This window comes from Ixodes scapularis, unplaced genomic scaffold, assembly GCF_016920785.2.
Source record: "Ixodes scapularis isolate PalLabHiFi unplaced genomic scaffold, ASM1692078v2 ptg001639l_1__unscaffolded, whole genome shotgun sequence".
In the NCBI taxonomy this organism is placed as follows: Eukaryota; Metazoa; Arthropoda; class Arachnida; order Ixodida; family Ixodidae; genus Ixodes; species Ixodes scapularis.
In genome coordinates, this window is record NW_024610181.1 from 76,704 (window position 1) to 102,544 (window position 25,841).

Here is a 25,841-nt window from a genome sequence, read left to right on the forward strand (position 1 = left end):
GCCACTCTGTGGATGTCCCCCGATCTATTAAGTAAGGAAAAAAACTTATAAATTGAATGAAATATTCAATTTATATGAATAAACTGCCGTGGATCCTTCAAAGGATGCAAAATAAGCCAAGAGCACATCAGTCCTCCATTGAAAATCCGCGAGAAACCCCTCTGTCAGTTTAGCCAGTCGCCCACCGGGAGGAAAAGTTCTCGGTGCTCCACATAGATGGCGCCACAGAAAGAAAAAGCTAGGGATAAAACCGAGGGAGGACGCAATCTGCTCGCTTATTCGGCTCTTATTTCCCCACTTGCCTATCTTACACCCTGGTTGTAGGTCACCTCGTAGTAGAAGTGTACCACGAAATTGAGAAGTTTCAAGATACCAAAATATTTCTTTCGGTATTTTGAAATTATCGCAGATTGAACCTTTCCTATGCGCAGTTTGTTTATCACTTATCTAGAGCGGTGTTCCGTGTTCGGGAGACTCCTGCCATTACGAAGCTTTCCCGCAAAGGACAGGACTGCTTTCGAAAGCTGAACATAATCTAATAAATTCTGAAATAAAATACTAAAAAATCGACTAAGCCGATTTTAAAAGGCACGACTTGAGACAAATCACAACCACCAATGCACACGACTTACCACAGTATCGCAATTTACAATACCATAGCGATTTTTCTTGGAAACTTTTACCACAGGGTAGAGGCGAATGTGCAAGCACAGTCGCTCTCTCGAAGGTTGCTTCTTCCCAAGCACGCGGGTGTGCTGCGGCGAAGCGAGATTGTAATGTTTAGCGTCATGGGCGAACTTCCTCCGCACAGTTCGAAGCCCAACTGACAAGTTTTGTCAATGTTTTATGCAATGATCGAACCGGATAGTACGGTATTTGAAGCAATATTGAGCTCATTAAGATTTGAACAGGCCTACCGCAACATGAAAGGAAGGGATCAGACAAGGTCCTGAACGAGTCATTGGTATTACAATCAAGAAAGAAATAGGATTTCTCACATTTTGAAAAATTATGTTAAATCAGCCTCAGCGGGCGTCTGCTTTCTGCTGTACACGAGAAATTTAGCCAGTGAAGTACCGCCGCCAGCCTGGGATCTTCAATGGGCAACATACTGTGGTGATACGCGACCGCACGCCGGTGCTAAGCTCATCCAAATGGAAACGGGCAGGGGAGTGGATTGGACCCATGGTCCCCAGGTTCCACAGTGCAAGTTTACGGCCCACATGCTCCGAGCTGCATCACGTTTTTGGCGAAATGCAACACAGTGTACGGGGGTAACCACTTGACAACGACCTTCGTCCGGCAGTTGAGAACCAATTTAACGCAGCAAGCACATGGACAATCTTGAGGCAGAGCAGGTCGGCCGCAAAAAGTGACAAAGCCAAGGTACGAATGAACAAACTTTTAATTGCGAATCTGTACAGTAAAAGTGAAGAACGACAGTTCCGAGACTGCCGAATAATTTGCAATGTTTATATACCAGCACGAGACTTATGAAAAAGGTACCCCGAAAAAGGAACACTTTGAACAAAAGCGAGGTCAATGTAGGACGGGGACACATCTTGCGAGACTAACAATATTGAATACTCTGGGAAACTCTGATAATATATGCAACATGATGTAGCGGGTTCATGCAGCACGGTTAAATAAGACTCAAGTGCACGCTAGGGTGAGGCATGGCAGTGGAAACTGGCACCATAGGTTTAGCTTTCCATTAAAAAAATGCTACCGACAGAAAAAATACCAAGAAGCACATTTTGACACGAACGAGTTTGGAAGTAGTGATCACTTTCACTGGGATCCAAGACAAAGGAAAAAAGCGCTTGCAGAGGCTACACAACTAAACAAAGACAAACCCAATACAAGAGATGAGCTCTTACTCTAGACCTTCGAAGCATGCACTGCAATGATGGATTGCAGTGCATGCTACGAGAAATCCCAGCCAATACAGCACTGGATTTTCTCCGATGGCTCGTAGCAGCTGCTGTGGTCCACCTCAAGTTGGAAAGGATAAAAAAAAACTGCACATTCCATGTCAAACAGAGAAACTAAATGGGACTCTACGTCCAACAGTCGAAAAAGGTTTCTGTTGAAGAACTTCGACAGTTACGTTGTATTAAGAAGCTTGTAAAAAAATCTAGCGGGCAAAACATCGAGCAGTTCACACAGTGTAACCAGAAACTTTGGCAAAAAAAATTTAGGATCTAAACTCACTGCCATGATTGCGGAGTAGGTGAAATGGTATTTGTGTCGGCAGTGCAATTACCTTGGCAATTATTAACATCAACGACTGCGCACCAGTGTACACACCCGAGAACTCTGCAACTGCTAAAATCGCGAGTGAAGGGAAATGATTGACAAGATCCATATTCCCCTGACAAAGAAAATCTAGAGACTAACCCCAAAGAACACGCTAGCCTTGCCTGCGATGTTTTTGATTAACATACATCATTGAACAACCACTGCAACCACTAAACTGTCCAAACGCAATAATTTCAACTGGGCAGTTTAAAAACCAAGCATAAATATGGTGCTCCGATGTAACACACAATAAATTCAAACACAATTGTGAAAAAAAGGTAATTTTTTTTTGTTTGCGAGGTCAAACAAACAGACATTTCCGAAGACAACGATCAAAGTCAAAATATCCATAATCAAGTGCTCCAAAACACTCTGCCCGCATTCCAATAAACTGCAGGACAAAGTCGCGTCTGCCGTAGAACAGATTAACCCCCGTGTCGCCCACGTAAAAAAAAAGCAACCTGCTTTTTTGGTAAAAAGCACTTCACAGGTACAGTTGGCAAACTAAGAAATATGGTTCACAAGGTACTTATGTTGTTCTTGGTACGACCTGCGCTTATAATTGCAACACACCGGAGTCGACTTGCCCCAAAAACTGGCCAAAAATTCTTAGCGAAACCAGAGCTTCAGAAACTGCTGCCAGGGCTGCAGAATGATGTCCTCCCGAAACCTATTGCAGTGATGTTGCAGTTACACCCTTTTTCTAAAGCGATTAAGGTTTAAAAACTGAAGGTTTTATCTCCAACACAGGAAAAAAGTTTGGAAAAACCATAGCAAACACCACGCAAGGTTTGCTGCAAGTAATGTGGTTCCCCTGTCCACAAAACTAAACGAACAAGCACTACACTACGAACAAGACAGCACTTTAATGTAACATGATGTAGGTTACATGCGTCATGAAACGACAGCAACAAAAGCACGCACACAAAGGGGTTAGAATATGAAGTTAACAAGTTACAGAAATGCTTTAGACAGGTTATGTGGGGACACGTTAAGCTATTCTGTTTTTCTTTCTTTTAAGGATAAAACAACTGCAGTCACAAACAGGTGGGTCAAGAGAGAAGTACAGAGAAAGGCAAAAGGAATATAACCAATAAAATAAATGGCACTAAGGTTCCGCCACTCTAATGACTTTTTTCATTTTTTTCTTGCCTCTTTACATCACGCAGCAGCGGTTGGGCTCGTTGGGATCCTGCGAAGGCCGCAAAAAGCAAAAGTTAATGTGTGAAAAAAAAAAAAACTTACGTAGTCTATTTTTACGACAGACTGCCATGACTGGAGTTCGTCGGAATTAATGGGATGGTGGCAGTATATAACCGGAAGCAAAGCGCCGGCAGAACATGGGCCAAAGTAACACCTACCGACAAGAAATGCATGCTCTCATGAATATTAGAGCAATCAAAAAGTTTAAAACATGTTGCTATGCACGATGTCCAACATCGCTGCACCAACACCAACACCATAGCCACTCGCAGCCCAAGAAATGCAGAATGGCTTATTCAAAGCTTTCGCAAAAGCGAAATCTTGAAGGAAAAAAAGAAGCATCTGCTTTAGGTAAGGTAGCTAACCCTCGTTTGAGGACGAGGGTCGGGTATGACAGGCCCAACAAAGTTCGTGAATTTCACGGCGTGTAACGAGCCTTTGCAACATTAATGCGTTTTCAAAACAAGGACAACAACCCTAACCGACCGATCTCTCCAAGTGTTCGGCACATGCGCGACGCCGTCAGAACTTTAGTTGGCGGGAGGCAGACGGCGGTGCAGGGGAGGGCTCGCGCCGTCTGGACGCTGCGCACGGGCAGAGTTCTGGAGAAGCTGTCGTCTGTGCTGACAAAGTTCACTCGATGCAGTGAAGTCATACTGTCCAGCCAGATCGGTCTATTACAGTAAAAGCTCGTTAATTCGAATTTCGAGGGGGCTGCTGAAATAGTCCGAACGATACAAACTTCCAATTGATGAAAGTCAACGAAGAGAAAAGAGCCCCGTCCGGCGTTGGGTAGACTAGAATGCTCTCAACCGCCAGAGGCGTGCAAGTCCGCTGCTGCGGAGACCGAAATGCCAGTTTAGACAGCACGAACCAAAATAATCAAGGCCTGCCAACAGCCTCCTTGGATTAAGTCCACGCAAATTTATCGCGCCCGGATAGCGCCCGCTCGGCAACTAGACCCCTGCAATAGCTCGCTGCGACGTCGAAATGCTGGCACACGGGCTTTGAACACTATAGGTGGTGTTGCTTTATTCCTCCGAAACTGGGTGTATCAAACATTCTAAACTTGATGAACCCCTATTGGTCCTGGCATTAAAGGTGCGCTAAACCGCTTTCTACGGTAGTCTAAATGCCAACTCAATCTACAAGCAGTAAACGTACTTAAGAATAAATTACATGCATGTGTAGCAGATTAAAAATAGTTAAAATAGGTATCAAAGGTCAATTATCTCAGAACTATCACACGCCGGAGGGCAGTCGTAAAAAAAAAAATAAGCTCCTGTCCGACGGCGGCCTCTGGTGTTGGTGATAGTTCCGGGGTAATCAACCTTTAATACCGATCTCAAAGGAATCGCCACGCATGGAAATGATGTTTGGTTTCTTAGCACGCTTAGAGCCCATAGATTGAGGTAGTGGTCATAGACTATCGCGGAACATGATTTAGTGCCCCTGGAATGTGATGAAGCAGTAAACAAGCCTACAATGTAAACAATACATGTATAAGCGAGCGTTCACCTCATTGTCACGCGTCAATTAGTTGGTTGGTTCTGCCAAAACAAGTCTTAAAATGGAGAACAACTACCAGGCGCGCTTTCACGTGCTGTACCAAGAAAGGGCATCTGTCACGTCCCTACGGATAATTGAGGATTAATTTCGATCACCGGGGGAAGCTTTCAAAATGGAACCACCCCGACCGGAATTCAAACTTGCTGGGGCACTCTGGGCAAACCCTCCTGGGTCCCCGGAACCCAGTTCAAATATATATATGCTCTTAGAAAAAGTTTCCAATTGTTTTAATTAATTTTTCTTTCCTGCATAGATTAAGAAGTCATGCCCCATTGAAGAAACCGAAGGAAAGAAGAGGTACTCACGTGCTCGTGGAAAAGGGGCTCACGCCCCGTCGAATATCCTCCTGCGCCGGACGACCTTTCCGAGAGGCGCGTGAACTGACGCCGCCGGTTTTCCCGAAAGGCCACCTGGGGGCGCAACGAAAGTGAGCGTCAACTCGTCAGCCGTAACATGCCGCAGAAACGCTAGAGTTCCGGTTACACTGCTAATTCATGATAAAAAATAGACTTTGCAATTAATGCACTGCCTCGTCACGTGGGTCATACAAACATCGTCTGCAGACACGTTCGAAGCATGCATATGTGTTAAAGGTGCTTCGAATGTGCTCGAGGCCTGCCTGCAGGTAATTTTCAAAATGTGTGCAGCGGAGTGCGTCATTCGTATCGTGCGCGAGCAACGGGACTGCGGCCGAGAGCTTCAATGCGGCCGAGAGCTTCAATGCGGCCGAGAGCTTCAACATGACAACATAAGAAATTCGAGGGTCACTTCCATAGGATTACCGGTGCAAAGAAGCCGCTTCGCAAGGTCACCGCCGCAAGATTACGACCGTGAGTACACCTACGAAAGCTCATCCCCTAAATGCAGAATCGCGTGCACAGGTGCCGACATCGAGGTTTTTTAGGACTTTAGCAGTTTTATTTGCAGCATTTCACTTTGGTGGAACATAAACTAGGTTTGTACTGCAAGTGCTGGGAAGTATTCAATACAGGGTGTCTAGCAAATTATTTTGAAATCCCTTGACTTTTTCATGTTTTCCCAGACAAATTTAGGTGAAATTCCCTGACCACTGTAGAGGCGATTAAATATATAGGACCATTACAACACAAGGTATTGAGCATTCAGCAGTGTGAGGATCATTTTGCATGGGCTTAATCCAACCTTCATCTTAAAAAATATCTGGGTTCGTCCTGTCTGGAATAAATGAGCCCTTTCTTGCCGCGGACATCGTCAGTGAAGAGCCCACTTCCAGAAACACTATGAAAACACGACGCTCAACCACACACGCCTTGTTACTAACAGAATGGCAGCACGGCCGCCAAATGGACACTTTTGGATACCTCCGGCTTGTATTATATTGGGGTCTGCGGCTTTCCCATTTGTTACTAAATCAAGTAGCTCTAACTAGATTTAGCCTAGTGTCGTGCCCTCAATATATTCCAACCCAATCCAAGGCTTCGACTGGGTTTGCCGGCTGTTCCCTTTGCATCGGGTAGCACACACTACATCGGGTGAGCAGTGACCGTGCTCCGCTCTAAGCAGAATTTATTGCCCATTTTTCTGCACCCAAGTCTTCAAGTCTGCTCAGGGCACTCAATGGCGTTTGCGGCTCGTTTTCCCTGACTGGGCTCGATATTTTACAGCATTCCTAACAATTCCCCGAGTTGTCCTGGTAATTAAAATTTCACTGACAATTCCCAATTTTCCCAGTCGCTAGACTACGTGTGAATAGAACTTTACTGTGCAGTACCTGAAATTGTACAGGGAGATTTTTTATTTATTTTGGGAACAAATTTTTATTAAAACTAAAGTGGCACGACTCTCGATCAATAATGCTACATGCACCATACATCATAGCATGTATGATGTATGATGCAACGACACGATGGTTAGGATTTATGAATGTGTACATTGAATCCATCGGATGGACGAATGGACAGATACGGCTGAACCAAGGAATCTGGCAGCAGCTTGCGCCACCTGGTATATAAAATAGCCAAGGTTGTCGACAGAGTTCACTGTCTGCTAAATCTAGCGCCAAAGTGATTTTTTGCAGAGCGTAGCGTAGTTTGGCAGTTTCACGCTTTTGGTGCCGCTAGGCGCAGGAAATTTGAATGTATCAAAATGGCACAATTGGTGCAGCTGTCCCGCCCCTGCAAATAGAGCCCAGGGACAACTAGAAACGTTTTAAAGCACTATATGGAGATAGACAAAATCACAGTAAAATGTCAGCCCCTCAGAACAGCAACCAGACACGGCAATAGAAATGTCGGGAAGAGCTCATTGTAAAAGCCACTCCTGAACTACATGCCGACTGAAGAAAGACAAGCATGAACACGTGCAAATGGTTATCCTGGGTGTCGAATCAAAGATAAATAAAGCAGTGTTCACCAAAAAGGACACAATACCACAATTCAAAGGGAAAAACAAAGCTTGTACCCTCTAAATTCACACATCGATGACATCTTACATGCAAGTGTCTTATGAATAACTATTTTCCCTTCTGCTACCGTGAAACCCTTTATTTTCGCGGCCCCGATTTTTCGACAATTGGACTGCGGGGTCATATTCGCGACCATTAAATTTCGCGATTTCTTAATGCTAGAATTTACCTATAGAAACCACTAAACTAAAACCACTAAAACCAATTTTACAATTCGCGTATTTCGCAAAAATTAGGGGCTCTCAAACATTAATGGTTTAACAGTATATGAATAACAAGGCTAAAAGCTGCTTAACAGGTTTTCACACAAAATCAACGTGCGGGCAATACATAGGCTCTTCTAAAGAAAGCTCTAGATGATTTAGTTTTAACTTTACTGGCACGTTTTCGAACAGATGGAGGAGGCCTATTAAAGGTGGTAACTGAACGAGCAACTTTACAAGTAAATTACACCTATAGTGCAGCCCAGCTACAATGGCAAAACACTAAACCGAAGGCGCTCACCTCCTCCCCATCAGCGCTGAGCAAGGCAGTGCGCATCTGTTCAACGTGGGGCCACTGCTGGTTGCGCATGACCAGGTCCGACGGAGGGCTGTGTGCTGCACCGGCGTCGGAGCTCCATACCTGCACAGCATCCCAGCTTCGGATGAGTCGTGGTCATCTCACCGCAAAGGAGGTATACAAAAGCAAGAATGTGGGCAAGCTGGTTGAAAGAGAAGCTAAAAACAGTTCTTTAAGAGAAAAAAAAAAGCAAAAAACTGAATGTTTTAATGTAGGCATTTTAAAGATTATGTCTAAGTTTTCTTTCGATCTTATTACTAGGAGTGTCAAAATCTCTAATTAAAATTTCGACGTAGCCCTGCCCGTCGTTGCATGCGGAGAGCAGGAGAGCGTGAAGGCGGATAGAAAAAAATTCAGGAATCCCGCGTTGATCCACAGTAGAGTCGCAGCGACAGCCACGACACGACATGGCGAAGTTGTCGGGCACTGGCGTCGCGTTCAAACACCGTGGGGTGCGTGAACGAAAGCGAACAAAACGAAATAGGCATCCGAATATTTTGTTTTGAAAAACGCTCGTATCATTTTTGTTCCGGATAGCGTAAAAGCGCTTTCCCCTGCACGAGCTCTTGGCATTGACAGTGCTACAACCGCCTTCTGTTATCGGCTATTTTATTTTCTTTTCCAGAGAGCGCGTGCGGTGGGTGCTACAAAAGCCTCCGGTATAGAGCGGGTTGTTGATGCTGTGGCATCAACAACTCCGCACGAAGCGAACCCGGGTTTGATGCCCGTGGGCGGCGAGCAATCTTTTTGAAGATTTTGCAACACTGGTGACGGACGTCCTACATTGCCAACAACAACGGACGTTATGTCAAGTGGTGGCAAGAGCCCAGAACAGTTATCGCTGCGAGACTAACCAAAGGGACGTCGTCGGTCAAATGACTCTGCTCGGCACTGTGCAGGAGGACGACTATAACGTCGCAATGTCTTCGACGGATAACAGCTGGCGGCAAGGCTCGCCGCATGCCCTACGGCAATCGCTGCGCACACATCTCAAAATATATGGGGTTTACGTTTACTTCAGTCCAAAAGCGCGATGATTGAATTCATCGGACAAAAAGCTATAGTAGAAGACCGCTCCAAACATTTTTTTTTTTTAAGGCGCTTCAGCTTTTTTGAGAAGGGCATAATAAATCCTGGTGCGAGGGAAAGGACGGACAAAGAACAAACTAAACTCCCAAGTTTTTTTGTTTGTCCTTCGTCCGGTGTTCGGTCTTCCTTGGCCAGTCTTCCCCTCGCTCGGATTTACGGTATCTGCCTAGTCTGTTTACGAGGACGAAAACAAAATGTTATGGTAGGGTTTCTAATGAGACTTCAATTTCCACTACCAGCACTATGGGCTTATGATATAAGGCAAAGTAGCGATTTGCTATAGGAATAGCTACAAGTACCAAACAGATTTTACTTTCCTCAACCCAGGCCAATGTAAAGCAGGCACACGCATAAAGAATTGGTCAAGCTCAAAGCCAGTAGCGGTTTTGGCAGAATAATTTCTAACCGATTATCGGATAGTTTCTTCGAGCCTTTTACTAGTGATGGACCGAATCTGCTCAACTTCAGATTCGGCAAAGTTCGGCAAAGATTCGGCAAAACTTCGGAAAATGTCTGCGCACGCGCGAGAACGCGACGGAGCCTTGAATTGCAAATGGACGCTGTGCAGTCGTGCGGTTACCATCGTGCAGTGTAGTACAACCAGCGGTTACGCCGCGGTGTGGGGTAGGCAACACGGTAACTGTGCGTTTGTGACCGAGTGTGGTCCTCTTCAATATTTTCTGCCTCAAGAATAGAAGATCGACCAGTAATTTACGCAGTCCACTGCGCAAGTGACAAATGATGCCATGCATTCTGAAACATAGACATTGTCCGTCAATTACTTTAAACACTCCTCTCAATTATAACAATTCTTTTTTCGGCTAAGGATTAGTGTGTTGCAAAACAAAACATTGCTTCTTCAATTAGTGTTATTTTGCAATTTTCAGGTATCCGCATAAAACTAAACACAGAACTATAGTGCTCGATGTTGCACATCTGACATTCACTCTCCCTATCTTCCGAAACGTTCGTGTATTCCTAAACACCAGAAACACGTATTTTAAAGGTTAAAAACGAGACGTTGTGAATATGGGACGCACACTTTCATGCAAAGCTGACTTCAAGTGACTCAGCAACCGTTGCATTCGTTTTCCCGCACAAAACGGTGGCTCCCAGAGAAAGCAAGAACGCAGCGTTATTGCCTTCATTTTAGCAATGTACACACACATGCCGGCTTGCGCTGATGATACCTTAAAACCGAAACTCGTAGCGTGATTCGTGGCTGCGCCACGCTCGCTTCTACCCAACGTCCCTGTCACGCCACTCCTCCAATGAGTCACTAAAATTGCCAGTAAACACACAAATACAACATATAATGCATATAAGCCCAGTTATTACTAAATAAAATGATATTCTACAAGATAATTGTATCGGTGTCGTTTTTAAGCTAAGAAAGAAAACTTTTTTGCCAAGAAAAACTAAATATCAACGCTAAGCCTAGTAACAATGTATCGAATCGGAAGTTCGGCACCGAACTTTCGATTCTTCAAAAGTTTGGCCCATCACTACCTTTTACTACCGTTTTACCATGCTTAAACGAAAATTCAGCTGAACTCGTGAAGGTTATTAAAATTAAACCCAAAGAGACGCCCAGCCATCCTCAGCGAGCGAATTTATAAATCAGCTTGATGGACACAAATATTCTTCGTTTATTCTCAATCTTCCACAAAAAAAAAAATAAATAAATAAATAAACACGATTATTGAAAGCAGATTGTCAGGACTAATGCCTGCGCTTCCCAGCGAACATCCGCGTACAGCGGAAAACCAATGCCCGCGAGATTCGCGGGTACTGCTTTTCCGCAGCACCCGGGTGCTTGGCAAGGAGTGCTCTCAACGGGGCCAGGCCCACTCCCGATGAACGAATGGCACGAATTAAGCGAAAACTCCACTTGAATTAAGCAGCTTAAAAATGCACGAAAACATGGCGAGAAAAGCAAAATATTTAAATGTGTCCGAAATAAAAGTGAGTACGAAAATTTCTAGCTTGAATTATCGCGAGACCACTGTATGCACCGTTTCACTGCGAGTCCTACCACAGCCGACGCGACGATTCGACGAAGACAATCGAGCAGAGCCAAAAACGCGCGGTTACACCACTCGTCTTCGTGGATACGCCATCACCAACTTAACCAATCGCAAACATAAAAAAAAGGTGGGACCTCGTCGCATCCACTGCACGCGATTCGTGTAGCCGACGATGGCAGATGCGCAAAGGCAACAAGTGCAGGGACGACGCGCTTCGGGCGCTGCTCAACCGCTCACTGTAGGACGGTAGCGCAGCCTGTGGTCGGACTTAAAGAGAAACGGAGTACATCTTCGAAAAATGTCGCCCATAAAAAATCAAGCCAGGGGGTATTTACGCCAGTCCCTGTATGAAAGGCTAAGTCTGAACTGACGAAAGCCTCGTTCTACTTTTATGAAACAAATGGAACCAGTGCCTTCGACGAAGAAAAACAATTCAAGAACTGCAACGCACCGTGATGGTGGTTCCCGGTTGGATGATGTGGTTCCGGTGGAACCGGAAGGTGAAGTCATCGTTGCCGGACCTGCGGTCGATCCGCCAGCCAGCCAATGGAATCTCCTGAAAAAAAATTATATATATATCGAAGGCGCCCTTCCAAGGATCAGCTAACGCGCGGTTGGACCGTCGCTTACGGGGAGTGGAGCCTGTTCCTTGGAGTCTCGAGCCCGAAAAGGAGAGCATCCCAAATATGTCTCGCAAACCGAGTGGCCAGCTGAGCTGGCAATCTTGTACCGCAATTCGAAAAGCAAAGTCGAGCACCAAATTGTTCTCCGGAAACTTGCACAGGTTTTTATTTCACTTAGAGATGTTAAAATGCTGTGGAATGTACCCCGTCTTCGAAGTTAACCGAGAGTGAAGCGTCTGTTTTATTTCCACCACCCATACCAGGCTGCTCCAATTTGTCGAGATTCGAGAAAAAACTTTGCCTTGGTGAAGCTAACTGCGAATGTGTTCAATCGTTGCAGACGTCTGCGAGCAACGCAAACGAAAATAGAAATGCAATTTCAAACACTGAAAGTAAGCGACAACACAATCTACAGATAACAATGCCCCTGCTTCTTAGGACAGGGGGAGGGAAACAGTAGCATAGAGTATGAAAGTACTGCAGCTTGTGCAGCGAAACTTCGAGCCGCAGAGCTCAAGGATCACGTGCTCAATCCACTCTTGTCCGTTCTAATGTGAATGAGCATCATACCGGCGTGCAGCCTTGTGTCACTACTGCGTGATGCACGTTAAAAAAACCCAGGCTGGTGGCCGTACTGCACTGGCTAAATTTCCTGTCTACGGACCGACTACTTCCCACTGTATAGACATACGAACACGACAATTACTTTAGCTTGGGAAAGAATGCAGAAGAAATCAACTATGTGTTAAACTTTGTTTTACCTGAAGTCCTAATGTAGCTATGCCACGAGCCAATAGGGTCAATCAAGCGGCTTCAGGTACATAGCGCGACGACATTCGAGCGCCTATTTTATTGTCGAAATGTCAACCACGTTTGTGCCAGACCAGAGACACCAATTTTTTGCTCTTAAAGCACAAACATATTATTGAAGAAAAATTAAACCGAATGTCGTCACGTCACTTTGAAATTAAAAGCAGCGCCGCTCCGCGAAAGTACTGAGGCAAGCTACAAGCGCACAAATCCTGTCAAACTTTGCTGAACCGGATTTTCCTTTACTCTCGCACCTATGCAACTCCTGCGGGGGCAACTAAAAGGATCAGGTTTGTAACGAGCCTCTCTGCGTTAGTGATGTCGCGTTTTTCTTGACGGCGTGTTTCGGCACTTGTGGTGGCAACGGATCAAAACCTGACAGTTTCAGTTGCCCCGCTCTCCACAGGCGTTGAATAGGCACGGGAGAACAAGGAAGCCCGGATCGGTCCAGTTTGACAGGGCTCGCGTCATGGTGCGAGCCCCGTCGTTTTGGCCCTATGTTTTGGCGTCTTTTCGAGCAAACAATTGGCGCCTCCGCGGTGTCACCAAGACGTGGTTGATGTTTAGACAATCAAACTGGCGCTAGAATTCCGTTGCAGTATTGCATCAAATGTGCTGTGACCTCACACTTCCGAGTATATCCGCTTGAGTTTGTTTCAGCCTTTGGTTGTGTTCCGACTTCCAACAATACAATGTTAGGCTTTGTGCAATTCAAACATGATTTCCCTTTCATGTCACAGGCTTCCAAGCATTGGCCTTACAGCTCCTAGATAACAAGGCTGCAGTTATAAATTCTAAACGCCGCCTAAAGAGGCAACACGGGGCATTGATTGATCAAGTGCAACATCAGCGTCTGACGAAGACTTGTCTTTAATCGACGAGAACTTGAGCGTCGGCTAAACGCCGTCGCAGCACTTGGGTCCACCCTATGCCCCCGCGTTTGCCGCGTCAGAAGACGTCGAAAATTCGGCACCACGGCCTTATTTATGAGACATCTAGGGGGCTTTAGATGGCAAAAGAGGGCGACGTTTACCAACCTTCGTGCCCTTGTTCTTTATGATGACGTATTTTCCGTCTGGGCAGTGGTCCGTGATCTCCAGGTCCCCCTTGGCGGATGCGGAGACCTGGACGTCGAAGTTTGACTGGTCCTCTCGGTGGGAGAAGGTCCGCTTGCGCTTGGCGCCTCGGAGCAGCGGACTGGTGTACATCTCAGACCCGCTGGTAGATGCGCCTGAGAGGGACGAAATATCGTTCGCATCTCGCACGGTGTATCGCGTGTGTGCGGCACGGTTAACGCGTCGCTCGCCTCCATTGCCCGCCCTTGACTGCGCTACACGACGAGAGAGTCTGACAAAATCCGTCCCTTCGCACGAAAGGGGAGGGGCTTAAAAGCGAGGAGTCTCATTGCGCACAAGAAAGGAGGCGCAAAACAAATTAAAGGCAGCGTCCTCTGTATGGAGTTTGGTTTTGCGCCGCTCATGCGCGCTGAGCAATGTCGTCGGAACGACCACGACAATGCTGCTTTTTCGCAGTTTACTTTTTACAGACGCTAGTGGTCTTTGCGTTTTACAGTTCACGTTGCTTTCCCAAATATGTGCCTCCTACACTAACAGTTTTGACGACAGCACTTTTGATTCTAAGAAAAAAAAAGAAGGAAAACCGGCGATCGCACGTGTGCGCCTACAATCTCGTGCCGGGATCCTCCGTGAAAAGAGCAGACAACGTAATGTGCAAGCCTTGTCTTCTGGGTGGTGGTGGTGCGGTGCTTGGAAAGAGTCTCCGCAAAGGCGGTTCAAAAGTGGGAAAAAAAATATGGCGATAGGTTAGGCGAGATTCTTTCGCTGCGACGAGTCGGCGTTGCTCCCAAAGGCTCGCCAACATAATTTTTACGCATTGCGTAAAGAGAACCACGACGGGCGAGGTTTCCCTGCTGATTTTGAAGAAGTTCTTTGTGTGTAACAAAGCGTCACCAGCAACGTGGCCTTATCGAGACCACCACATTCCAAAGTGGCCGAAATGCATGGAACCCTTTCCAGTAGATCATTTTTAAGAATTAATATAATTTTCCACGGGGAAACGTCGCATGCATTTGGGCCGGTTTGGAATGGCTGTTCCCCAAGGGCCCAGATTACTGGCAACGCTTTCAGACAAAGAAGCAAGAAAGCGTCAGTTGCAAGGTCTGCACCTACTTCAGGTTTGTTTCGTACTTGCACAAAGGAAAACACAGATCTATGACATTGTATACAACAAAAAGTTTACAAGCGCCCTAACGATTGTACTAGCAAAAGCCCGGCCAACCTATTGTCTGCTCTCATTTTCCCCCTTCTGTAGCTTTTTTTCTCATTTCATTCGGGATCACTTACTGCAGCCCTTACGCAATTCGCCGCGTTCTGCTCCCATCGCGAACCCCCACCCCGAGATCCTCACATCAACTCTACGCACTCACTGGGCGTAATGTGCAGCCGGGACTCTTCGCCCTCCAGGAGCTCGCGGTACGCGGCAATCTCGAGGTCCAGAGCCGCCTTGATGTCCAGCAGGTCCTGGTACTTCCGCAGCTGGTCCTCGATCTCCGCCCACAACCGGGAGATCTCTTCCTCCCTGGCCATCAGGGCCCGGCCGTGCCACTCCCGCTCCTGGTCCAGCAGACGCTCCAGGTCTCGCACACGGGCCGTCAGGGACAGGTTCTGCGGCGGGAAGACTCAAGTCACGGTCTCTTCCCAATCTTCCTACCAGGAGTCGTCCTGCGATTCCCGCCCTGGCCTGGGGAGCTGCTCGGTCACAACAGCGTGCAAAGTCCACGACATCATGAAATGGTCATTCTCTCTCTCCACCTTAACGTGATGGTCAAGCCGATCCACCTCTCCTCCACACGCTCGAAATGGCGAGAACAAACGAGTGGAAACAAGGTGACTACCAACTAAATCGCATCTCGCACCGTCAATGTTGCACTAAAAAAAATTATTTCCGCAAAAAACTTTTTTCACAGGCATGTTATAATTTTACTTAAAGGAGCTCTGCAACAGTTTCAGTGCTTTGCTTAAATAATTTGGGAGTTAATGTCTCGACCTGTCTGAAGTAAAGAAAAACCGATTTTGCCGGCATGTCCTAGTTTTTATTTTAAAAATGGACAAAGATGGAGGTTTTCGGCACCTCTCAACTCCTTCACCATCTTCCTAGTCACGTGCGCTGTGACGTCAATGGGGTTTGCGCGGGGTTCCGGTTAAGCTTCCTCTTTAGAGCCATCAGTGGACAGCGATAACTCATCCGCTCGCGACCGCGTGACCACGTGCTGGCGGGCGCAGCCAGCGCAACGCGAACAATATGGTGAAAGGAGGAATGTTTCATCCGGGTCCGGCCATCCCCGTCCGGTTCTGTCCCCCTCCGGCTTCTGGCGGCTGTTCGCGGTAGCAGATGGAGCTGACGGTTTTGTGGACCTAGGATAGATGGCGCCACTAAAACTCCGTATAATAAAAGATTTGTCGATGATACCAGGCTTTTGACACATTTATATTGATGTTGAAACAAGATTTATAAAAAAAAGTTACTTTTTATCGAGCAGGTATTCGCACAACTTGCCATCTTTCTAAAAGACACCCCATTGACGTCATGCCACGTGTTTCTCATGGCCGCCGCTCGCGGCTGCAGGTCGGGGGATATTTTAATTTTTACCTCGCGATTAAGCGGCGGAATCGCAACATCTCGAAGGAAGGAGGTGTGTTTTCTGTTCTTTGTGACAAGATGAACAATGTGAAAAGCAAAAGATGCCAATTTTTCAACGTTAAAATCGTTGCACAACTCCTTGGACAAAAAACAAAAAACTTTATTTTCAGTTGCCCTTTAAGGTAATAAAAGAAAATTAAATTTTAACAAAGCATTTCGGCCAGTTGTACACGAGTTCAACTTAAACAAATGAGGTTGGTACTACAAGTGTTGGAAAGAATTGCATTAAACTTTAGGGCGAAATATATCTCAAATCGCACATAGAAAAATATTTATTTTAGAAAAAATTTGATTAAAACCGAAGGGGCACGACTCGGCAACAAATTTTAGATGCTACATTGTATACGTAAAATATAAATGTACATGCACAATGTATGACGCAGCAGTACGATGGCTAGGATGTATGATACATCGAATCCATCGGACGGATGAATTGACAGATATGGCTGAACCAAAGAATCGGGTGGCGGCTTGCAGCACCTGGCAACGAAATAGCCAAGGATGTCGACTAAGGTTTCGCCATCCGCTAAACGTAGCGTCGCCGTAATCTTCGGAGCAGCGCGGCACAATTACTGCCGATTTCAGGCTTTTGGCACCGCCAGGCGCAGGAAAAAATGGCGCGGCTGTGCCGCCCCTGGCAAGCTTCCGTGAACTGAAAAACTGGAAAGCGACCTGCTGCACAACAGGAGTCTGCCACATTTACTGCTGCGACACCGCCACGACCATGGAGGGCGACGATGCTACACTTCTACGACGTCATTGCGTGTAAATAGAGGTCATTTGTTAGGACGTTGTAAAAACACCGGTTGGAGACTTGGTCCAGGCACCGCACCTGAACTATCTTTGAGTACCGAAAATGTTGGGCATCGCTCAACTCTAGACTTAGTAAAAAGCGCAAACGACTGAGAAGAAAGGGACAGGACGGTGGGCTTACTGACACTGTCAATTTAATAGAGCATGTAGAGTAAAACAAGGTGGAAGTGAAAAAGGAGAAGAGAAAGATAGAAATAAACACTCAGCTGCCACTAAGAGAAAATGTTTAGTTGTAATGACATGGATGCCGAGAGCACCATATCCCATGTCGGCACCCAGAGGAGAAGAAGAAAATGCGCGCTACAGTCCATGCCAGGCGTCATGAGCAGTTTATTCACTGCGCGGCTAGAAAGTCTATCTTGAAGGCAACAGTGAATCAACTGCTCATTACGCCTGGCATGGACCGTAGCGCGCCGACATGGGATATGTTACTCTCAGTATTCATGCCATTACAACTTTTTCTTAAAGTATATTCTTAAAAAAATGTTTATTTCGATTTTTAAAGCTAGATACTTAGTCTTAATAGCAGCTCAGAGTTTATTTCGAACTTTCTATTGTTTTTCACTTCCACCTTGTCTTTCTCAACACGCTCTATAATATCGACAGTTGTAAGTGACCACTCTGTCCTGTCCCCTTCTCTTAGTCATTTGCGCTTGTTAACTCAAAGTCTAGATGTTCAGCCAACTACCCCCCCCCCCCCCCCCCAATTGACGGGCTAGGGAACCTAACCCGTCAACCCGGAGTTGTCCCCAAACTGTTCAGGACGAGTGCAGCTCATCTGCTTAACCCGCTGATAACGCTTTCCGCATCTCCACATCGTTGAGTGCAGTACACCTCAGAGCTACAACTATGCAGAGTTTCCAACACAGAATTTGTTTCTGTGTTAGAAACTCTACATGGCTCTAACTCTCAGGTGTAGCGCGCTCAATAAACTCGACGAAAACAATTCTTTAGAAACTGTTGCGGAGGAGTGGCACGCAAATTTCCCCGGTAAATTTATGTGAAGAAATTTTCGACACGCAACATAGATTTCTCCTCCAAATTCAGCAGAGAAACTGAGGTCGCACGATTGTCGTGATTTGATTCGACGTCCATCTTCCCGCCAAACATAGTGTGGAAAGTGATGCCGTGTCGTGCCAATTACCTAACTCAATTTAAAGAAGAATTCAATGCAAATCGATTTCGATTTCTTTGTGCTGGAAGTTTGCGCTGGATGCAATCTGTGACCCCAGGTCTGTTTGTACAATAGAGCCTGCGAAATCTATTCTTAACATCCTAACCCCAAAGAATTCTGCACAAAAAGTAAGACGTCCCTGACCTGCCACTCGAGCCCCGAGATCTTGGAGTTGAGTCCCTCGAGGCGCGACATGTACGCCCGCATCTCCTCCATCTTGCTGGAGCTGTCGCTGGAGCTCTGATCGAGAAGTCTCTGAAGGTCACGCATCTTGTTCTCGTAGATGTCCTGCGTTTTCTGCCGGTCCAGCTGCATCTGCGACTCGAACTGTTCTCGCAGCGTCATCAGCGTGTCCGCCAGGCGCAGCTCGTAGCCCTCCTTCAGCCACCCGTCGATCTCCGTGATCTCCGTCTGCTTGGCCACGCGCACCTCCTGGAGCTCCTGCATTTAGCAATGGCACCCACGCCAGGGCAAGGGAAGTTTTAGGGGGGGGGGGGGGGGCATGGATGTCGTTCCCTTGATGTCCTCTGGCATTTTCGTCGTAGTGCCAGATTTGCCTGGAAATTCGTTAAACACGCCAAAAAGATCGCGGAAAAAGTGACCCAAATATTGTGCCAAAATAAAAAAAATTCCGCTATTGAACTTACAATTGTGATCCTCACCTTGTCCTTCAAAGCGAGTCTACTGGCCACAATAAAGAGGTGACCTCAGGGGAAGGCAGGGGTTTGCTCTTTGGGCTGTAGACTATTCCCAACAGATTAGTTTCATGGTGTCAAATGAATGCTTTGGAAGTGGGCTCCAGTCCTTGCCCAGCAGCACAGAACGAACGCTGGGCACAGTCAATTCCTAGACTGCCCGCTCAACCTGCAAGCCTGCTTTACCCCTAATGTCCCGGCATTGAAAAGCGAGGGTATATTTGAATCTTGGTTTTAGAGCCATTTTCATTTGCCGATTTCACAATAGCTATTAGGGGCGAAGCTCCTTGGGGTCTAGCCTTCTCCGTCCGTCCGTCCGTCCGGCGTCTGTGCTCACATAAAAAGAAAACAATCTTTGCGCAGTCGACAGGATTTGAGTGTGTGTGGGGAGACCCCAATGGATTTCTAGCCCATCGCCTTAACCACTCGGCCACGACTGCGGGACGAGTAGGGGGCTCTGAGATGTGGTAGTAACACAAGAGCTGGGGTTTGTCATGGATGAAACGTTGCATGCAGCAGCTCAACGTCAATACAGGAGGGCGCTGCGGTCAGATGCGTATATAATCGCGTTAAACTTTGCATGCATCGGCTCAACGTTTATAGACGAGAGGGCGCTGCGGTGAAATGCTCAAATGTGTATATAACTACGTTCCATACCATATATTCTCTTTCTGACATGGACCGTTGACCTAAGCGGTGGAGATGCGTTCCCACGGCTTCTAGCGGATCCAAGCTGATCTGCTAGAAGAACCACTAGCTCCGCATTTCACCGACCATAAAGCAGTAACAATGAAGTCGAAACGCAACCCGCAACTCACCACTAACTATGAGCAATAAAAAAAATATCAGCACCATCAGCACTACCTATGAACAATAAAATCAATATCATCAGCACCCAGCAGAGCTTCACCCCAATCAATATCATTCACCACGTGAAGATGCAGTCAATTTTTCTGAATTTCGCAACACTGAATAGCATGCGGGAAAGGGAAGAGGCCAGCGATTGCAAAAATAGTTACTTAGTGTAGCTAAAAAAAAATTGCCAGAGTACTTCTTTGAAGGGACACTAAACCTAGGCAGTTTTCTTTTCTACCTGGTTTGGACAGACATGTCTCAAAAACTTTTGTAAAAAAAAATTGTTAATATTTATGCTGAGATACGAATCTTGACTCACGGGAAAAACCGAAATTGTACCGCGGTACAATGATAGTGTTTTCACTGAACTAGTATGCGCTCAGTGGTCCAGCAAACTGAGCGCATACAAGCTGGGTACGAATGAACGGCCGATGGAACGCATTGTTCTTTCGCCCGTTTAATTAAGGCATCTTCGATTAATTTGTGCACCACTCTGGCCGATACATCAAGTACCAAGAAATTCCTCGTGAACGTTCACCCAAAATAGAGACAACTTGTGGAAAGATGGGGTGGGCTATCTTGGGGATGCCACAGCAATTTTATCAAGTTGGCGACGAACACCAGGACTATAAAACATGCTACTCGGAAAGCGTCACCACGAATCACGGGTGTGGCAAGTTTGCGTTTCACGATGCAATAAAAACGCGAGGATTCGCTACAAACTTTCTGTCACGGGAAAGGATACCGTAGATCAGTGGTTCTCAACAACTGATGTTTCGCGGACCCCTTGTGGATCGGCGGGTATGATGAAGGACCCCATTCGCGGCGAGGGGAAGGAAAAGTTATTGATTAATTATGATAGTGATTTAATAAATGGATGTAACTATAATAAATGAATGTAACTAAGGGCTAGTGTGAAGTGGACTTCTCTTATTGACGTATACACGAGAAAACGTACCCAAAAAATGGAAGGTTTATTCTTAATCTGAAAAAAGACAACTTTTATCGCCAGGTTGCAGGGCTTCGCGGACCACTAGGATGACTTCGCGGACCCCCATTTGAGAACCACTGCCGTAGATTGTGGATGCAGCGGATTTGAGTTTCATATTGCAATGACCATGCAGTAGTCTGATACAAACTTGCCCGTCACGGAAACCGGTGTCGTGACGAACACTTGTCTTTTGTGTTTTTCTCTGCATATTGCAGACAAAAAACGAAGAAACTCACTACAAATGCGCTTGCAACACGTACCAATCCCACGGATCGCGCAGTTGATGAGATTCTTGTCAACGGAAATCGCATCGACCGCGCGATCCGCGTGCGGTCGATGGAGTTTTTCCACTGTTAATATTTAGCTAGAAAAATTGAATGGGCTACCCGTCGGAAGGAGGGTATCTTCACAGGATTTTATGGCATCACATCACTAACATTAGAAAGCAGAACGCTTTTGAAAATACAGTTTTTTGCATACTTTGCCTACTAAATTTACGCAGTTGCCGATCAGACTGAATTTTTTAAATTCACATGCAACGAAATTTTAAGAGCTTTTGCGGGTTCACATGCTCCCCATTGTCCGGAAATTCTAGAAAGGTCCTAGGGAAGCACGCTTACTCTGCGACGTTTCATTCTGATGCTCACCTTCTCGTAGAGGGACTTCCGGAAATCGAGGTCTTCGGAGAGGGTCTTGGCCCTGTTCCGCAGTTCGACGTCCCGCAGAATCTCCGCCTCCAGCTTTTTGCGGAGCTTCTCAAGCTCCTTATCATCGCGTCCCGCTCTGCCTCCGGATACTAAAAAGTGGACCAACAAAACAAAATTAAAGGGCTTTGCATCCGTTCTGGACCGTGGATATCGCACAGACTGTGGTCACCAACCAAGACGAGTGCTGCCGTTTCCACCTGGTCGGCAACTGTACTCTTATTTAAAAGTTCCAGTTAGACTTCGCCTTTCTTGAAATGTACAATATCTATGTCTGCACAACCAGGAGTCCAGAAAACTGAAAATTTTTCTACACGTAGCTTTGTAATTTGCAAAGAAGATCTCAGAAAGAGGAATATATACATCCATGCACATACTGTCACATAGCTTACGCTAGAAAACTAAGACCATAAAAAAAGATAGCTTGGTTTAGATACTTTGTTCAAGGCAACGAGCGTGCAATAGCACTAATACACAGTTCCTACCTCAATGAGCGGCCCCACTCTTACACAGTAGAGGTGATAGTGAAGTGGGGATATTACTACACTACTTACTGCTCTACTCCATGTCGAGGGAGGGGGATGTTACCAGAGTAATTACTCCTTTCACTCCTTGAGGAGGGGTACGGTGTTACATCATTTACTTCCTCCACTCCACACTACTGCATCAAATCAACAGCTGCACTCTGCCCAGACATTTTCTACCACAACGATGCTACCGTGTGACCAATGTCAACACGAGCGACTAAGGTCCGTGCAAGGTTTCCACGCAAGGCTGTGGCTCCAAAATGTTAACACAAACCAAGGCCAGTCCAGAAGTTTGGTAGACGTAGCGCCAGTTACCTCCCACCACAACGAAAAGTAAGCCGTCGGAAAACTCAGCAAGCCGACCACGCAGACAAACGACGGTTAACGTAAAAACAAGCGTTTGGCCGCTTTCCTTACCTTGAGTTGTGCAAGGGCCTGATTCAGACGTCCCTGGAGGTCAACGTTTTGAGATTCGAGCGATGTGACCTGTTGCTCAGCTGCGGACCACTCGCGTTTTCGTTTGGCGAGTCTGACGGGGTTAAAAAGTTGCAAGCAAATGCACGTCAGTGAACGATGTTAGGCAAAAGGCTGCTTTGCACATTTATGTGTGAAGGCCCGTTCACACACTTGCGCTTGAGTCCGACAAGACCGGTTTTCAAGCCTTTTCCGACGGCTCACGATCGGCTGCATTGCTGCGCATCCGGTCGTAAGCCGTTTCAAGAGGCTTAATTAAAACCCGGTCTTGTCTCAGTCGGTCCAAGTCAAGCGCAAGTGTGTGAACGGGCCTTGAGTGCCAAACAACTGCGTATAACTAGACTGAAGGCTTGAAAGTGTTTGCGTGACCAGACCTACTCCAACTACGAGAAGTGGCTGCTTGCAGGATTGTCGGCATTTTCTCAAACACACGGTTAAAGATGGCTCTGGATAGCGGGCATCACTTCCAAAGAGTATTAATCTGAAATCGGTCATGTTATGCGATAAAAACCGATGGATAGGTGACCACAGTACACAACTCAAAGCTAGTCCAATGAGCACTCAATCGTGTTTGTCTCAGTTTCGCTTCAGATCAATAGGGCTCATTTTAAAAAGAAAATAAATACCAAAACAACTGAAAGTTTATTATGTATACCCAATAAAATGCAATAGCAACGAGCACTTTCTTGCCGCCGACATCGTCAGTGAAGGGGCCACTTCCGGAAACACGATGAAAGCACGACGCTCAACCACACACATAAATAACCGAACGGCAGCATGACGGCATAGCCGCCAGATGCACACTTTCGGATACTTTCGGCTTAGATTGAATTGGGGTCCGCGGCTTCCCCATTTGTTACTAAATCTAGCAGCTCTAACTGGATCTAGCCCAGTTTCGTGCCCTCAGTTCAATCCAAGGCTTGGATTTGTTGGCTGTTCCCTTTGCATCGGGTAGCACTCTACATGGGGTGAGCAGAACCCGCGCTCCGCTCTAAGCAGAATCCATTGCCTATTTTTCTTCCCCCAAGTCCTCAAGTCTATGCTCAAGATACTCGATGGCATTTCCGGCACATTTTCTCTGACTGGGCTCGCGTTTTTACAATATCCCTGACAAGTCACCGATTTTTCCTAGTAACTAAAATTTCCCCGACAATTCCCGGTCGCTAGACACCCTGAAGTTGTCCAATGAGAGCTGTAGCAAGAACCAGGGCAAGGACACCAAGGAAGATTAGGGAAATATAAGAGAGGATAAAAACGTTGGGAGGGGGCTGTTCAATCTCCCTCATATTTGTTTTTTTTTATTTTGGGTAATAATTCACTATTCTAATGTTGTGCACGACAAAACTTTCTTGGGTGAAATCACAATGTTAATTAGAGAGCCTAGTACGAGTACACTTACATGCTTCATTACAAACAGAACTGGAACACTACAAATGAATTCTGAAAGACCATTGAAAGATCAGCCCTTTACTGCATTTGCCACATCTGTCTTTGTTAGGGGCAGATGCAATGGCAAGGAATCAACAACCCCGTTTGTAAGCTGGTAGAGCGCAGGTGTTCGAAAGGTCACAGCTAGAGTAAAACAAAGGTCAGAAACTTAATAAAAAAAGGACAAAGAATCATTGTTGGAACCTCCCAAAACTGGTTTCCATAGATCGAGCAACAGGTTTTGAATTTGTTTTCCTTGGTTACGAAAGAGGCTGGCAGACTCGTAGGCCGAGCAAACGATCGAAGACACCATAACCGCTTCACGGCCAGTGTAGGAATAACCTTACCCACGCAGATAACTTATCGCTAACTGTTAACAAAAGGAATGCCTTGTGATATATAGCACAAAGAGAAGTGCCGATGCGGACCTTACACAAGTCCAGATAATAGCTTCTTTTATTTCTCTTCTGTATGCAGTATGCAATGTGTCATGTACAATTTGAGTTTTCCGACAAGTAGGAATTCCACCCACTGGCCACTTCACACGGACATTGCTCCGGAGAAGTTCATCTCAAAACTGCTAGCCAGTCTAGCCATTTCGCAATCGTGGCTGCTACGTAAGGATGGAAATAAATAAAAATGTAGAAATAAACCTAGAGCTACCACTATTATGTTCTTTGCGCGCATTGCGAAACGTAGACAAACACACAAGAAAAGAAAAAGGAACGTGCTACGCTGAAAAGAGGCGTCGCGGAAATGACACTGACACCATATCCGGTCGAACCACCGCCACCTATCAGTCAAGGTCGGCAAAACCGTCATTCAACAGTCGGCCGACTGAATCATCAATGAAACCTGCACTTTTAAGTGGAGCTGGTACGCTTCCATTCATTCCGTTTGTAACTGACACTACCCGAGGTGTGTGGGCTACAACGGATTCTTTTCAAGGTAAAAGCTGTCAGGTCATCACAGCTGTTGTACTCGGCTCAAAAGCGGCTTCGAAGAAGCAATTACACAGAACCCGCGATGAACAAAAAAAAAAAGAAAAGGGGGAGGGGGCGGGAGGAGAACACGACAAGTTGTGACAAATCGTTTATGCCCCGCTCTTTTTTTTTTTTTTTTTTCTAGTTGCTTTAAAGTTCTATCATGTCTAGCTTTAACTAGCTAGCTTGTCATGACTCTGCCTCCAAGGCTCACGAAGCCGGTTAAAGATTTCGCGGTCACACAAACCGCCCCGCTTCGAAAAGACAGCTCGAGCGACGGACGCCTAGAAGCCAGACAACGAAAGACCGCGAGCCACAGCCGCTCGCCGAAGTCGCATGGTTTAGAAATAGCCTCAAGCAAAAGAAATATGGGCTGGCTACTTACTTCGTTTGCAGGGTCTCTGCCTCTGTCTGCCACTTCTTGGCGTCGAGCTGCAGTTTGGCCCTCTCGTTTGCGGTCAGGTTGATGGTGCGGCGTGCGTCGACAAGCTCACGCTCGTACATGATTTTAACGCTGACGACTTCCCGGGTGCGGGTCTCCTCGCTCGTCATCTGTTTGGTCAGCTTGCTGTTTTCCGACTCTAGGTGACGCACGCGGTCGATGTACGCAGCCAGCCGGCCGTTGAGGTGGGCCAGCTCGTTCTTCTCCTGAATCCTCGAAACCCTGGACGCCGAGAGCGGCGAGCGCGAGCGTTCACGGCTCCCGCCGGCGTTGGTGTCCGAGAGCGAGATGTCCGAGGCGACACCGGGTTCGCCGGGCTGTCCGCGTCGTCTTGCTGCGAAACGTACTGGGACGACGGCGCCGTCGTCGTGGTCGTCACGACTTGTTGGCGGACGCTCCGCGACGCCAT

The 25,841-nt window shown here is 46.5% G+C and overlaps 1 pseudogene; it reads right to left on the reverse strand.

Annotated features, from left to right (window-relative positions):
• Positions 1 to 1,393: 1,393 nt before the first annotated feature.
• On the reverse strand, positions 1,394 to 25,841 carry LOC115328455 (annotated as a pseudogene).